The following is a 12,731-nucleotide window of genomic DNA, read 5'->3' as shown; positions in this document are numbered from 1 at the left end:
AGGATGCCAGCCTCCTCAGCTGACATTACCGTCTTTCAGAGGCTTTAGCGGGCTCAGTTTTAAAGCGAAAGTGATGATACTGGTATGATATGAAACTAGATGAAGGCATCCACTGTGGATGGTTCCAACCATGTCATGCTAGTTTGTTGGGAGGGGGGCTAAATAATACTCCAAAGTTTGGCTAAATTTTGGCGATGGGAGAAACTGGCATGGCCATTTTCAAAGGGGTCCTTCAACCTCTCACCTCAAGATATCTGAATGAAAATGGATTCTATGGTTACCCACAAGTCTCCACTTTACAGATATGCCCACTTTATGTTAATCCCATGCAGTTTTTTGCATGCAGTATAAATGTGTTATATACGCTATGCTATTCTAAAAATGGTGTATTCGAATATTTCTGCATACTGGGGATCCCTAAACAGTATTGGAAATGCACAAATTTGGTATGACTGGAAAGCTGAGAGTCTTGTGGATTCAATGAGCCCAATTGTATTCCTGTGTGATGATATTAGATGATGATATTAGTCCCCACATTTTGCACCAAATCTGTGTAACAAATGGTATCAACCCATTAATTCCTGCAAATACTTTAATGGCCATCATATACTTCCGTGATAATGTTTTAAGCCCTTTTATACTCTAAACTATCAAAATTTGAACAGGCACCTAACCAAAACGCAATGTTTATTACAGATTTATTACTAGAAAAAACTTGACACACAGTGCTGAACTGCATCTCAAATTAATCTTCAGTTTCCAGCTTTCAGATGCTGTAGACCACTTCTATGCAGCAAATACTGTTGACCTGCTATCTCCCCCTAAAGATCCCCTTTCCCCCCCTAAAAAAAGACAAAAATGGGTCTATGGTAGGGAGGAGGGGAGTGGAAGAGGTTAATGAAAAATAATTTAATGTTTCGAGCATCAAATTTGGTCTATAATCAAACAGCATCAACCATTCAAGTTTTATTGGTGCGTGTTCAATGAGCAACTCATCTTTTTAGTGTTTCTTAATATCCTTGAAAAGAATTCATGAAAATGTCGGAAGCACTGTTTTTATATCAATATCTATATTAAATTTCATGTATACAATAACAACATTAAATTTCATAGTAACTGTTGCTTTTTTCCCAGCAGTGTGGTAACTTTTCAGACTCTCTGACAGCCTACAGTGTCAAGATCACAGCCAACAATAAAAACTGACCTTAAACACACTTTTCTTACAGTAAATCGTTTTCACAGGAACCCTAGTTGAGACCTCAACTGGCTGGATGAAAAACATACATGTAACTTACACTTTTTGCAGCATTACATAATCACTTATTTGAATGTAATGTATATTGACTGTAAAGTGAGTGTGTACTACAGCATATATGGAACTCAAGTCAGTTCAATACAAAGCAATTACAATTCAAAAATGTACAAACAATCCACTGCACTATACATGATTAAATGCTGTGCAACGTCATACAACAGTACCACTTCATGATAACCATAAGAACTAATAACAAAACAATAAAATGGGATTTTAAAAATGCTTGAAACTAGTCCACATCTGCGCAGAGTGGAAGAATGTGACAACTAAACATCAACCTGCTGCCGTCACTCGTGCATGCCTGCGTACTCAAATGCCCCCCAGCAAAAACATGTTTGAAATTCTCCTCGTAACTTGAATGCCATGTCACGCTCAACTTGTTTGCATACTTGCTGTACGCAAATGTGGTTTCAAGCACCTTGCAATCATTACATACATAACAACTGTTGGCTGGTTGATTGGAAATATTTTGACTAATCTCAGATATTTCCTCTTACTTGAGAGCTACTGAGCACTACGTTCTGGTGTCTTCTGTCGGGTCAACAGGTTTGTACTTTTTAAAGGACGTGTTCACAGTTTCTAAAGTCTGTCCTTAAACAACAGTCAGGTGCCCAAATGAACATTGAAATCAGTTTTTCTTGCCATAATCATTCCTCCTGTTCATACTGGCCATTAGAAGATCCCTGCATAATGCACTTACAATGTAAGTGATGGGGGCCAAAATCCAGTCCTCCTTCTGTGTAAAAATGTATTTAAAAGTTTATCTGAAGCTAATATGAAGCTTCAGCCGTCCAAATGAGTCAAATCGAGTAGATATCTTTCAACGTTACAGTCTTTTTAGTGCCAAAGTTCCTCTTTTTGTCACTAAACTTCCTCCGCAGCTCAACAGGGAAACACAAAGAGGGAATTTGATGCTAAAAAGTCTGTAAATGTGGCAGATATCCACTTGATATGACTAACTCAGACTGCTGAAGACTCATATAAGCTTCAGATAAACTTTTAAATGCACTTTTGCACAAAATGGCTGCGTGGACACATTGTGGATTTTGGCCTCCATCACTTATGTTGAAAGACAATGGAAGGGGATCTTTTAATAGCCAGTAAGAACAGGAGGAATGATTACAGCGAGCAAAACCTCTGTCAGTGTTCATATGGACACCTGACTGTTGTTTTAAGACACACTTGAAATTTTTTTTTAAAAGAACCTATCCTTTAAGTAAAATAAAGTAAGTAAACACCATTCAAGATTAGACGTGACAAAGTGCTTCACAGAAGATAGAAACAATTAAAAAACATTATTAACACACACATGCACATTATAGCTGTAGTTGAATGAGCAGAGTACAAAGCTTTGGTGAAAAACAGTCAACATCAGTGCTATATTGTCTATAAAAATCTGGCTTTAAACCCTTTAATACAAAGAACTGAAACATATTTTATAAAGAAACACATTAGAAATATTTCAAGGAGGCAACAAACATAGTATATTACAGGAGATATTGTGGATGGGATTGTATTTACAAATACCTTAGATAGATAGAAAACTTAGGAAAAGGGTAAAAAAAAACTTTTTTATTCTGCAGAAGACAGAATATTGTTTGATCCAAATGGTTAGAAAAGTCTTTAAAGAATCTGGAAATGCCTTCAGAACAGCAGGAAGTGTTGTTACGTGACCTTCTGGGTTTTTTCAAACATCGCTGAGTATTTATGGATGCTTAGCTCTGTGACTCAAATGTAACGCTAACACTTGCGAGGCACAAACTGGGGCTACAGGGTGAGGTGTACAGTAGCAAAAGGATGGGTGAGGAGCGAAGGAGCACTGTGTGGGCAGAGAAGGCCGGCGAGGCGAGGGGGATGACGGGGACACATGCAGGTTTGTGTCTTTTTGACGTGTGCAGTGTACACACGGTCCTCTTTTGTACCCCCATACCTTTTTTCTCTCTCTCTCTCTGTCTCTATCTCTCTTCATTCGATCCCACCGTCTATCAGTCCCTCTCCCTCACCCACTCACTCCCTTTATTCCTACCTCTTACTGGTCCCTGAAAAAATAGGGCAGTCCTTATGTAAGGAAGAGAGAAGAAGTGGGGAGGGGGGGGGGCTGTGAGCAAAATGAAAAAAAGGCCTTCTGGATAGAAACAAGCAAACAGAGAGAGAATGAGTAGGGGGAATAATGAACTTGGCATCCACGCGCCTCATCCAGGTGGAAGAAGTATTCATATATGCTTAATGGCAGTGTGAGAGAGAATCCTGCTTTTTTTGGAGGCAGTGTATTAGTATTGCAGTGTTATGTCCAACCTCACACTGTTTGATTGTGAAACTATAGCAATGCCCTGTATTTTATATATATTAAGGTTTTCGTTTAGCACAGTCTGTATGTATAAGAACAGTGATGTGCGTTCAATCGGCTCTACTCCAGCACAGTGGATTTCAGATAAAACAGTGACTATGAGGGTTGAATGTGAATTTAAATAGGTGACTATAGTGTTGCTCTTTTAACCATTGAGGGTTATGTACAAAAACAGGTACAATTTCTACATGTTTCATTGGATTTGTATGTAAAACCCTCTAATTAAAGCTGAAAGTTAGCACTTTAACCTCATAGTCACTGTTTAATTGCCCATTCAATGCTAGTAAAGTAAAGAATGAAAACAAAATTGCTCTAATACATAATACAGAATGCCAGGGGAGGAAAGTAATGAAGTATATTTACTTAAGTATAATTTTTGCGTTACTCGTTCTTTATGTGATTTTTTTCCCCCTTATTTCTTCTTACTTTATTATCTTACTTCACTTCATTTCAAAGGAAAATATTGCAAACAAACAAAGCATATGATGAGCTTTTATATTAAATATGATGCACTGTTATAGATTAAACTTAAACAATATACAAAATAGTTTAAATTGGCTCCACCAGCAGTAAAATGCTGTTTACACATGAATACATGAGTAATATTAATCTTAAATAATTTAGTATATCACAGTGTAACACTCACAGGGGCCATTTTTCTTAATTATGAGAACTTTTACTTTTGATAGTTTAAGTACATTTTCTAATAATATTGACATACTTTTATGAAGTGAAATATTCAAGGCATGACTTGTAATGGGTATTTTTTATTTTTCAGTGTTTATACTTTTTGGCTGGACTGCAACAGTGGGGCCAGCCAAAACTAGCAAGTACGCAAGGCCGAACTTGGCACACTTGGTATTGAGAAATGGGTCAAATGGTTGGTGCTAGATTGGATCAGCTGGAGGGACATTTGGCGAAACTCACTTGAGATTTGTACATGTTCATTGTGTGTGTAACCCTAAACTTAACCTCAAACCTAACTGGACTACAAGAGTTCATCCCTTCGGCTGAGCCAACCTAGCCTAACCATTTACTAGTTCAAACTGGCTTCAATCAAATCCTGCCACACTTCCTGGGGGCTTGGTCGCGACGTGTCACCACTTCTTGTATCCATCCTCTAGAGTTTCATGCACAGTCCAGCCATATACTAGGTTTTGATGTAATCTTGTCAGTAAAGGATCTGAATACTTTCTTTGTAACCATTAACCACAATTTGTACATGGTTTGTCCAATGAAAGCACTGAAATATTATTGCTATTGTTTCATTTCAGATCCAACATGTTGAAGTATAGAGCCTAGTCTAGAGAAACCTACAGGCAAAAAAAAAAATCACAATCTGAAGACATTCTGACATATCACAATAGGAAAAGCAAAGCAAGGATAAATGATAAGTTGTGTTTTGTTTAGCTGTTTCACTTTCAGAGTCCTGGTATTGTGCACGCTGGCTCACTGTCACACTGTCATGGCTTACTGAGACACTTGAATACAACGGAGGCATTGTTAATGTTATTAGCAACACTTGTGCTTTTCCTACTATGACAAATGAAAATGCAAAAAAGGCCAATTGTTGAAGACTAATATGTTTAATCATAGGAAATGTGAGTAATTTAAAATGAAAAAATAATGCCTCAACATTGTGCTTAAGTAGAGTATTTGACTGAATCTACTGAGTTTCTTTCCACCTCTGATCTCATCCTCATTCTCTCTCACCCTCTTGCACTCGTCCCTCCCTCTTTCTGGCACTCTGCCTCCCTGACTGGCAGCGAGCCTGTTGAAAGTAGGCTAGGATTGACGCGCTGCTTGTGTCTGAGTCACAGAGAGAGCTGTGGAATACTGAAACCCACTGATTGCATTTAACTTTAGGCATCCGACTCCCATGCAGTGCATGATACAATAGAGCTATCCACTCTGCTTTCTGCACCTCAATGCTGACGTTTACGGCTGCACTTAGAGCACCAATTGTTCTGACGCTGTGAACAATTGTGGAGACGATTATTTAGAGGTTTTGACAAATATTTAAATAAAGAAATGATCTCACTCACCACAAATTAGAGTGAATTAGCTTGATGGGGGGCATTTTTTTGAATTTCAGACTTCTGGAATATATTCCCATCTGAAGCCAATGTATTAAATCTACAAACAGTACCACTCCAAAATCCCCAGGATGTGTCCTAATCAAACCAAAAGAGAAAATGCATATCTCACACTCATAAAAGAAATGATAGACATATCAGTACTCTTCAGACAATTTGCATTTCCTAATGTGGGACACTTAAAAGTCTGTTAAAAGACCTAAATCACCTCAATTCATGTGATAAAAACTTCTCAGGTCAGTAACACTCAGGGCTAAATGTGCAATCCCATGTTCAATAATTTAACTATTTACAGTGTTATTGCTGTTACAGAACTCAAGCTTATAGGTGGATGTTACATGGAGAATCGAACAACATCAAACACCATCACCACAACACCCCGCCATCCTCAACGATCCGTCTCTCCCCTTCTTTTGCTCCCCTCATCCTGTTCTGCCTCCACTGATTAAGTTTCCTTCCCCTGATTCTTTGCCTGCCTCTCTCTCTGTGTCTGGCGTTCTCTCTCTGTCTTATTTCTCTCCTTTGCCATTATGATCTGAAATATATTCCATTGAATTAATCAATAACATGCACAGAATTAAGTGGAAGGATTTTATTAAATTGCTATGAATATTTGAATATCTGTGTTTTTGAAATTCATTGCTATCTTGTAATCTCAGACATTTATGCCTAATATTATCCCTGACTTTAAAAAGGCAAGGGTGCTCCCTTCATGCACACATACATGCAACCACAAAAAAACCCTCATACGATGTTAACAGACATGCACCCACCCCCAATAATTGGATATAGTTTGCCCTTCACCTTAAATATCTAAAAAAATGCATTAAATGTCTAAAATCCTGTAAATAACCATTGTTATTGCACAATCCACGCCCCTACACGCATTTTTGCCTGACCAAAGTAGTTTTAGAACTGTCCCACACTAGGTAAATCATATTTCCTAAAGTGAGACAATGGAAATTTTGATTGCAATGACAAATATCGAGTATATTTACACCATATTATAATATTTTTTTGATGGACAAACATATCACAAACACATCCTGATGAAAACTAGCAAGATTGTTTTATTTATAAGAAATATATACCCTCAACATTAAGTTTATCTAAACACTGTGTCACTGACCTTTGGGTGGTCGTCACATGGGACGCTTCCTGTTTGAAGATTGCTCCACCCTATCCATGATTGGACATTTGAGAAGTCGTATGATTTTGATCACATGACATCACAGCTTGCATTAACCCATAGTTTTATCATCTTTCATTTGTTTGAGGAAGACCTACACCCACCGGAGCTTAGGTGTCCCACATTTGGGCAGTGTCCCACATTACCACAATTCACCTAACAGACATTGTGCAAGATTATCCCACTTATGGTTGCACACTAGTCAGTCAAAATACAAAACAATTTAGTACATTATCTTCATTTTTCTGCTGTGGTGCAATAATCTCTCTCATGCACAAAGCTGCTGTCAAGCATCTTTTTAATTTGTGCTTCATCATCAAGTACAGTCAAGGGCCCATTTACAGCAGGTCAGTCATAGCCTCACTCACCTGCTTAACAATGAGCGAAACGAGCGCAAGAGCCCTGATACCATTCTGCTGGGTGGACATTTTTTTCTCAGAAGAACCCACAACTGAGGCTATGACGCATGCACAATTGAATGTTTTACCCTCTCTACAGATCACTGTAAATTATTGCTGTGCGTGTGTGCCGTGTGGGTTCCTGTAAACACGCAAAGGCTCGTTATTGAACTAGAGAGCCACAAGGATTACGCCATGTAAACACAAGTGCGTTAACATAAACAGTAGGTTTAGTAGCTGCGTGGGAGCTGTGTGCTGAAGTGGGGAACAAGAAATACTGGAAAGTCACAAGTGTAAATAATGAAACTCGCAAAGATACTGAAAGGATCATGGGAATTTTCCTGGAGAGTCTGTGGGAGTCTGGGGGTGCAAGGGCTTTCAGTTTAACTGAGGCAAAAGCTTCAGTTATACAAGCAGAAAGTAGAGCACGTTTTTAGGTTGACAGTGAGTTGCGGCCCCAAGCAAAGGAGTTAAAATATATTGGTATTAAACTGACAGAAGTATCAGTAAGAAGGGAAATACAAGAGCTACAACGTGATTGCCGCTGCGTCTGGAGTCATACAAATGTTGCACCGGACCATCATAGTGAAGAAAGGATAAGCTCAAATGGTCAAAATTATTATTATTTTTTCTTGTAGGGTGTCTGGGCTCATCTTTTGGGACAAGGTGAGGAGTTTGTATCTCTACAAGAAGCTCAGAGTGAAACCTCTATCCATTTGCATAAAAAGGATGCAGCTGAAATGGTGTTGGCATGTCTTCCAAATAAGCAGAAGAAGACTGATTGATGGACGGATGATCGATGTCACATGCAGTCAGACACATAATGCATGTGTGGAAGGTAACAGGTAGTCTAGCACTAGGACCCAGGCAAGAGTCAAGAAGTCTATAAAAAAAAGGGGGCTAGAAGCTCACCTATGGGCAGAAATATGTGTCACTAGAAACTGATTTTGAATCATTTATATTTGAATTTAAAATGCTCAACTTGAATAATTGCATTAAAAAACTGAATTTGAATCACATAATTTGAATTTGTATCGTTTAACTTGAATAATTGCATTGAAAAACTGAATCTGAATAGCATAATTTGAAACTAAATTTATTAGTTTGTAACTGAATTCCAATAAACTTGAAACTGAATGTAATATTATGAAACTGAATTCATTTGCGCTGAAACTGTATGTGATCCTCACTGAAAATTCAACTCTCTATATACTTCCGGATTCAGTTCTTGCAACTCAGTTTCAGTTTATTGAGACACACATCCGGTCGTTGAGGAAGAGTGCGGTTTCCCTGACAATTCAGTCTAGCCCCACATTGTTTATTTTCTTTGTTTGTTTATTCATTGTTTATCTGATTACTGTAACAGTTTATTCCATCCCTCCTATATTACAGCCTGCATTCAGGCCTTCTATTGAAAAGAGAAAAGTCTTATTTTAATGCATTGTAAATAAAAATCTGTATTCTCTGGCTCCAGTTTATTCTGGCTCTTACGTATTGAGTATCATCTGGTCACACATGCAACCAATAAACATTTGTTATAATTCTCAGTGACATAACATCAGATTTTAACCATAACAACACTAGTTTACTCTGCAAATCTAAGCAATGCTGCTATCAGATACTACAAGATTCTGTCTGTCTAAACACTGCGAACTCTACAGGGAATCAGGAGAGGGTGAAGGTTCATATCGAGCCAGTACGCTTGTTTTTTGGCTCTCACAAACAAAGGAAGACTGTTTCTCAGCGTCGCTCCTGATCTGTGATACAACTACAAAGCACAGACTTTGCTGTAAGACAGAAAATTGGAGAAACTGCACCCTGCCCTGCACAACTGTTTCATAACTCCTTACTTTATGCACAATTTCAATTATCGCTCATAAGATGAGGAAGATTGAGGGCAGCTGAGCCACTCAAAGATTATATACGCTAGTATATAAGCCAAATACAGAGGGTGGTACAAATTAACATTACACCTACAATATAATATAACACTGTGGTCTCAAAAACTGTATATATATATATATGTATGTATATATGTACGCATCTAAGATTTGTCTTTGACTTGTAATTCTGATCACATTCATGACTTTGACAGCAAGAAACTGGGCCACAACTATGACTAAAATCTAATAAAACATGTAGGTAAATGTTCTTAAAACAGACAGACGAAGGGTGCAAGCTGCTTTGCAGAAATAAAACAAGGATGTCCCAGGTTCAAAAGTTTATGATTCATTCTGAACTGAAATATTAATAAAGGCAGGGCTCCGTTTTTTTTTTAATTTCAGCACAAGTATTTCAGTTAATACAGTATACACAAGCCATGTTTGCTTAGGCGTGCTGAAATGCCTCCGACTTTGCCAAGAAAGAATTACTGGATTCAGATGTGTTATTAAATGGTTAGGCTACAGGCACAGACCTGAACCCCCACCTAACAGATCATGTAACAATAAGCCTCTGGGATGTTTAGCCACAGGCTGACCTGAAAGTCAAGTCAAGCATAGTTTTTTCATAAACAATCTTCTTCAAATTAACTTCTTAACCTAAAGTTTCAGTTTTGTTACTCTGAATTGCTAGATGACGGCTCGGAGTGAACACAGCAGCAGACAAAGACATAAGGAAACCGTTGAGTGGCAGAGAGAAAAACTATGGTATGAGGGAACGAGACATTTTGGTTGGCTGGAGAGAGAAGACCGATCATATTTCTCTCACTGAGGTGGGGAAAGCCTGTGAGGGTTATGTAATGTTGTTGGGATATGGAGCCAGAAGGGGTGTAAACAACACCACTCTGAAGTGGGACAGGCCTAACCGTTGCCTGGTAACAAATATTTTGGGCAGGAAGACCAGGCAAACACGGCCCGCCTTCCAAAAGGAAACAGGGGCTGGCCTCATGAGCACAGTGCAAGTTAGTGGCTTCCCGAAAATACGCTAAGAGACAGGGGCAAGCAAAACAAAGCACATCAGGGGCATTAGACAATACTGCCTCTATTTTTTACCTGGCTCGCCTGAAGTCTAGACTACCACAAACTTTGCAGTGTCATTTAAACTGCGTAATAGTGCTCTAAATGAGCTGGACAGCTGTATTCAAAAGACAGTCTATGAAGAGTTAGATAAAAAAAAACTTCCCTAAGTTAAAACACTGCTTCAAACATACCTTGCATACCACTATGTATTATCTTTATGACTGTGAAAATGTTGAAATACTTAAACTAGTTAACTTTACTACATTAAATGACAAAACCCATCTGAAAACTCAGTTTGTCTTGGGGTCCCCATGTTACCACATCAAACGTTACAATACAATAAATAAACGAGATGCTTATATGTGTATATGATGCGTGTGAATATTTACATTTTAAAGGCAACAGGACAGAAACGAGTTTAATAAAGGCTAACAACGTAACATTGACGTTTCCTCAAACTGTCACAGACCTTATAAAACGCAAAACAACAGTCGCTGACGGTTAAAACTGTGTTAAAATAACAACAAACGCTGTAGTATTCACAGATTTGCTGCTGTTCCCTGAACAGAAAGAATCCGGAAGCCATATTGTGTGCTGCTGTCTGTCTGTCACTCAGAGCCGGTTACCACGGAAACCGGTTGCTAGGCGGCATAACAAAAAAGACCAAATTTATACGTCCTTGCGTCAGAGGCAACGGCGTATCCATAGCGACAGAACGCTACACACATGCAGCAGACCCGTGGATAGCACATGGTCCCGGCACCTTGTTTTAGCCACAATATCTCCTTTTTGCGTGGTAATACTGACTTTTTGGAATATTTTGAGCAGTGTTAAGAGAAAAAACATATGTTATGTTGTCATCGTGATGTATGTATGCACATTCATTAGCATACACAGCTATAATATCGGTATTAGTCAGGATTTATCTCCAGTCTTTCTTGCCCTCACTACGTCAACTCATGCTGTTATCACTTATTGTGGTTAGTTAGTTCACGTGTTCACCTGCGTTATCAGCCATTCATCTCATCAATTTCCTATGTAATGAAACAACTTACATCGACGGAGTTAGTCATCCCAGGTTCAGCAGCAGAGAACGGCAGCTCGGATGGGACACAACGTCCTCCGTGGATCCTCGTCTCTGACGTTGTTGTAGCTCTGACTAATAACTTGTTATCCCCAACTCTTCCCTTCTTGCTCACGCCTTTTCACACATCGACCGTAGCTGTAAGCCCGTACACAGCAGCATGCCCGCCCCGTAACATTGTTTGACATCACAACCACAAAACGTAGGCCTTGTATTTCAAGATTTTCATTCATGATTTGCCACCCAGTCTTCCCGCATTTTGCCCGTGGAGCAACCCCCCTCCAACCAAAGCCAACCTCCCACCTGCCACATTCCCACTGCATGTAGGCTATAATAATGAATCACTTTCTGCTCGGGCCGGGTGATGTTTGCAATGACAGGCGCCGATTTCCGTCATTGCTGCCCACTGTCCATGACAGAATTACACTGCTGTTTACCAATTTGTGTGTTTATTTTTCTTTTTTCTTTCTTGTGGGCATGTTGAGGCCGCTGCTGATACTTAAGCTGAGTCTCGACTACACTAAAATCCATGAATATGCAGCCTAAAATCCTACTGGATGACTGGTGATGCATTAATACAGTTTGAGAGTCTTTTTCAACCTGCGGTAATTTCATACTTGGCAGCCTTAGTTCAGGTTTAGCGAGTGTTCAGACACAGTTGAAAAAGAGGCTTTCCTCCCATTAGACATGGCTCTCAAGTTCAGAGGACTCCCTTAGGGCGTGTCTTGAGAAAGTTTTCAGCAGGATTTCCCTTGCATGCCTGACGGGATTCCGTCCCAGAGAGACATGACGTTATGTATAAATAAGGCATTGCATAGCTCCTGGTGTGTCCCAGTTTATATTCTACACGTCATTCAAACGGCGATGTATAGACAACAGTTTTTAAACTTCGCGTTTCTTATTTATCTGTAATTAATAATAATGTTTAAGTCCATACACGAGCCGTTGATTTCAGCTAATTGAACGCAAAATCACTCCTGAGAAGCTTATAGACATGACTGTAGACATATAGACATATCATCACCTGACGTAGCCATGACCCAATAAATGTTCCAGACTAGACAGACGCATATAGTCCTAAATAGATACTTTCCATATTTATCGCACTAAAGTTTCTTAAAATTTCCTCTCAGAAATTGTCAGACGGTGAGAAATATCTCGTGCCTGTGATAGTATTAAAAAAAAACATCTATTATTATCCCTCTGCGAGGTGAGCTTCTGGTCCATTTCAGTGGGAGAGGGAATCCCTCAACGTCACCAAGGATACCAAACACAACACCAAAGCACAAATATGGGCATGTACGTCAGCGGAACTCCGAGGCGGGACTTAAGCGATAGAAAT

General features: G+C 39.1%; 1 long non-coding RNA gene across 1 annotated transcript in view; it reads right to left on the bottom strand.

The window, feature by feature from the left end:
* Window positions 1-12,656, bottom strand: part of LOC121898604 — a 20,325-nt gene extending 7,669 nt beyond the window's left edge. Inside the window, exon 1 of the long non-coding RNA XR_006096521.1 lies at window positions 11,361-12,656. This is a non-coding gene — a long non-coding RNA (uncharacterized LOC121898604). The remainder of the gene's footprint in view (window positions 1-11,360) is intronic.
* Between the last annotated feature and the right edge of the window lie 75 nt (window positions 12,657-12,731).

The sequence above is a fragment of the Thunnus maccoyii genome, chromosome 6 (genome assembly GCF_910596095.1).
Source record: "Thunnus maccoyii chromosome 6, fThuMac1.1, whole genome shotgun sequence".
NCBI lineage: Eukaryota > Metazoa > Chordata > Actinopteri > Scombriformes > Scombridae > Thunnus > Thunnus maccoyii.
Note: the sequence above shows the minus strand (reverse complement) of the source record. Positions and strands in the feature narration are given on the sequence as shown.